This window comes from Onychomys torridus, chromosome 1 (assembly GCF_903995425.1).
Source record: "Onychomys torridus chromosome 1, mOncTor1.1, whole genome shotgun sequence".
NCBI lineage: Eukaryota > Metazoa > Chordata > Mammalia > Rodentia > Cricetidae > Onychomys > Onychomys torridus.
In genome coordinates, this window is record NC_050443.1 from 61,968,367 (window position 1) to 61,973,108 (window position 4,742).

Genomic DNA, 4,742 nt, shown 5'->3' on the forward strand with positions numbered 1-4,742 from the left:
CAGCCACGGCCCTGGTCCTCTGTGTTGGCTTCTTCACATGACTACTGGGACTTTCCTCACCATAGGGTAGCTGCAAGAGATTCCAAGAGACTGAATTCCAGAGGCAAAAACTACTAATGTACCTCAGCTTACCTGTGCTAGTGTCTCATTGAGAGGTGTAGCTTACACGGCCAAGCCTGATGTCACGTGGCAGGGGAGGCATGACTCACTGCTCCCCACCCCCCATTAACAGTTATCATAAACTTCTGCCTATCCTTCAGAATTTGTGGCCTATCAATCATATCTTTTTTCTTTTTAAGTAGCATAGTGTTTCTAGCCCTGCTCCAGTCAGTTCTAACTCAAAACTTAGTGAAGTCATTTGGCCATACCTCAGGAGCAGTCTGAACACTACAGAAGCTTAGGGTTTCAGAATGTCAAATTATCTATTTTCCATACTTAATGAAAAAGCTTACAATTTTTTCTTGCTTGCTGGCTGCTGTAACCTCCATCTCCCTATCTCCGCGTTTGTATTAAGATTTCCTCCCCTCCTCCCCTTCTCCCCCTCCCTCTCCCTTTCAGGGTTTGGAGACAGGGTCTCATAACCTAGGTTGGTCTTAATTCAGTACCTAACTGAGGCTGACTGTGAATTCTGATCCTTCTGTTTTCTAAGTCCTGGGATTAGCGTGGCCTTTTCTTCGGGAAGGTGTGTTCATATTTGTGTGCATACATACATGTGTGTTCATGTGGAGGCCAGACATCACCTTGGGTGTCATTCCTCAGGTGCCAGCCTCCCTGGTTATTTTGAGATAGACTCTCTTGCTGGCCTGAACTTTGCTGATTAGGCTAGATTGGCTGGTATGGTTATTTGAGCAAGAACGGCCCCCAAGGGCTATTTGAATGCTTGGTCATCAGGGAGTGGCACTACTTGAGAGGGACTGGGAGGTGTGGCCTTGTTGGAGTAGATGTGGTCTTATTGGAGGAAGAGTGTCACTGGGGAGGGGGCGGGAGGGGGATTGAGGTTTCAAAAGTCCAAACCAGGTCCAGTGTCTCTCTGTTTCTGCTGCCTGTGGGTCCAGGTGTAGAACTCCCAGCTACTTCTTCAGCACCATGTCTGCCTACATGCTGCCATTAAGATGTTAATGGACTAAACCTCTGAAAACTGTAAGCCAGCCCCAGTTAAATGCTTTCTTTGCTTTTTTGTTTGTTTGTTTTTGTTTTTGGTAAACACTTTACCAAGAGAAACTTACCAGTGTGCCCTCAAACAGGAAGGAGTGCCACCATGAGACAGTGATGTCTACCTCGTCGTACTTAGACTAGAGGCGATGGTATAGGTGCTGGAAAAGTGTCTTTGATACATCACTGTCCCCAGATGTTATAAAAATCTCCCTCCCAACCAAGTCTAAATGTTCAGAGCGTTCTTATTGCTGTGAAATTGCTTTGGCCAGGTGACACTTGCCAAAATGCCAGTCACCCGCAGGAGGATGTCCAGAACACAAGCCTGGATTTACCTTAGGAATGCTCCCTGAAGAAGATGGAGGGAGCGAGGAGTTTTTCTGAGCAACTGCTCTGTTTTTAATCTTACGGGCACTGTGGATGTTATAGCTGAGTGTGTTTCTTTTGTTTCTTTTTTTGCTCTGGTTGCTAGGAAACCCAGGGCAAAACTGCAGACCTCCACTAGCAACAGCCCAGAACCTTTGCAGACCTTTTCACACACTCTCGTTTCATCTGCTTACTGCTCTTTTTCACAGTGCTTCTGTTTCTGATGCCTCCACTTCGCCTCTCCTCTGCAGTCAGTGTGGAGCATGTCCTATGCTTGGTACTGTTCGGGGCTGGACATAGAGCAACTTCACCCAGCCCCAAAGACCTTTATCAATCATTTCAGCCCACTCATGGCAACTATGGAGTTAAGCAGTCATATGCACTGAGAGCTTCTTCCAGCTGTGAGGTTTCGGGAGGGAAGTGGTGGCTTATTCTCTCCTGGCTTCTGTCATCAGATGGTGTCCTCATTATCTACCCTGTGAGTCATACGGTCCTTTCTTTGGTCGCTTCTGTGTCACCACAGTGTATCCCACAGAGCATCCTGAATGCCTCATGTATTCTCATCTAGAACATGTAAGCTTTTGTAAGAACACATACTCAGCCCCCCCCCCCCCCCCGCCCTCCGCCCCTGACCCCCTTTGCAATACTGGGACTCAAACCCAGGGCCTGGTGTACAGGAGGCACATGGTCTATCCTTGAGCTACAAATGCAGTCACACAAACTCAACTAAAAATGAAACACCAGAAAAGAGGCAGAGAGGGAAGGCCCTGGGCTAAGGGGGCTAAAAAGTGAAAGGTTGGCTGATTGCTGTCGTAGTTTCCGGAAGGCTGTCTATCTGAGGGACTTCATCCATAATTGATAAGTGGGATTTCTTATTTCCTGTGTAACCAAGCTCCTCAGGGTCTTGCTTTCATTTCTCCTCATGGCTGGACACAGATGTGCTGAGGGGTACCTTCAGTTTAATTCCTCACTAGCCAGTTGTTGAATTGATACTACAAAAATGGTGTCTGATTTCTGTTTCTGTTTTCTCCCCAGGACACGTGGAATCCATCTGGTGCTTGCCTTAGCTATAGACTTAGCATCCACAATTTATAGGATTGATACTTCTTAAAAAGCAAATAAAAGACTACCTATAAAACAAACAAACAAACAAAAACAACTGCATTGCCTGAATGCCTTGAAACTTTAAAACATTTGTGTGGATGGGTATTTTGCCTTCATGTATAACTGTCACCGTGTGGGTGCCTGGTGCCTATGGAGGCCAGAAGAGGGAGTTAGATCCCCTGGAACTGGAGTTACAGATGGTTGTGAGCTGCAGCGTGGGTGCTTGATATTGAACCTGGGTCCTCTGGAAGATTAGCCAGTGTTCCTAACTCCTGGGCCATCTCTCCAGGTCCTCTGAATGCCTTTTTTAAAATCTGGATTTGTCCCTCTCTCAAACTTAAATTACTAAGCTGTGCTGAGGGAGACTCTGACCTCTGGAACAAACCTAGGCAAACCTGGGGTGCATGCACCCACATTTTCCTAAGGTACCATTCCCAGTTCTCTGCTACTGGCTGACTGTGGATCCTGAGAACAAGCAACTGAAAGGAGATGTGAGTTTGTGAGTTCATCATTTTTCTTCTTTGTCCTGTGGCTCTGAGCAAAGTCAGCTAACTTCTTTGAGGTCTCTACATCTCTATCTTTGAATGGCTCTGCATTCTTTAGAAACCTGCTGTGAGGATAACAAGAGACAATGGTCTGGTGCCAGGGGCGCACACCTTTAATCCCAGCACTTGGGAGGCAGAGACAGGGGGGATCTCTGTGAGTTCAAGGCCAGCCTGGACTACAGAGTGAGTTCCAGGGCAGACAGGACTGTTACACAGAAAAATCCTGTCTCAAAAAACAAACAAACAAGGAAAGAGGTAATGATGGGGATTGCTTTTTAACCCACTTGTATCTACAGCCTTTGCCTCTTTTGCTGGCAGACTATGACTCCCAGTTACCCTTGGGATGGTTGGAACACCGTTGGTACTGAAAAGCCCAGAACAAGCTCTTATCCAGTCTCCTCCCACTTTGTCCGATTCTTCCTGGTATCTTTCATGTTTGTTTCCTCCTCCCTTTCATTGCCATTGGCTTGGTTCTGGTCCTATCATCTCTTGCCAGGACAAATTGTAGGAGCTTCCTGATTGGCCTTCTCTGGTAAGCAGCTGTCCACAGCACAGGCTTTTAAGATGCCCCTCTCCTCTGCTCAGCCCTTCCTCACCCTCACAAGTGGCTTCCTGCACACGAGGTTCTGTGAGAGAAACCCCGATCACCTCCTGTCTTCTCCTCTCTGTCCCATGGTGTTTCAGCATTTCCACCCAGAGCAAACGATGTACAGTTCATGGCATACTCTGTGGCATGTCCCAGAACCTTCTTTGTTACTCTTGAGACAGGGTCTCATGTATCCCAGGCTGGCCTTGAACTTGCTAGGTAGCTGAGGATAACCTTGAACTCCTGAATCCCTCTGCCTCCATCTCCTAGTGCTGGCATTTCAGATGTGCCCCCATCAAATGCAGCTTATGAAGTGCCGGAGGATAGAGCCCTGATGTTTGTGAGCACCGGACAAGTACTCCACCAACTACATCCCGGCCTCAACTCAACAATTTTCATAAATATAATTTTGAATGTAAAACAAACCAAGCATGGATGAGAAAGAAGTAAGGAAGAAGATGAGGTCCAGCAAGTGTCTAGGTAGACAGGAAAGATAGGGCGGCCAGAGGGGCTCAGGGCATCTAGAGAAGGCTAAAGCAACCAGGTGTGGGAAGTGGTGGAGGATTGGGCTGGCCTGGGGAGCTGGCCTAAGGGACTGGCCAGGAGGAGAGAGGCACTTTGGGGAATGAAGGAGGAGCTAAAGATAAGGAGCAATCATGGAAGGGGGTGCTGTCCCCATTCCCCCAAGACTTCTGAGAGAAGCTTTGGAGAAGCCACAGTTTGGGTGGAGGCTTTGCTTTACCCCTATGTACCCATTGTTGACTGAGTTTTCAAGAAAAGCTAGAATGGGAATTAGAGAGCTGGCTTTGGAACGACTGAATGGCATGGAGCAGGCTCTTGCCAACCGATGGTTCATTTTGCTCACGTTTAAAATGAGCCAAATCAGACTGTGGTGCAGACAGGAAGACATGCACTCTGCGGTTCCCGGTGTTGCCCAGGAACCCACTTCTCGTCCCTTCCCCAAGGCCATATCAACCAGGCTCAGCCCC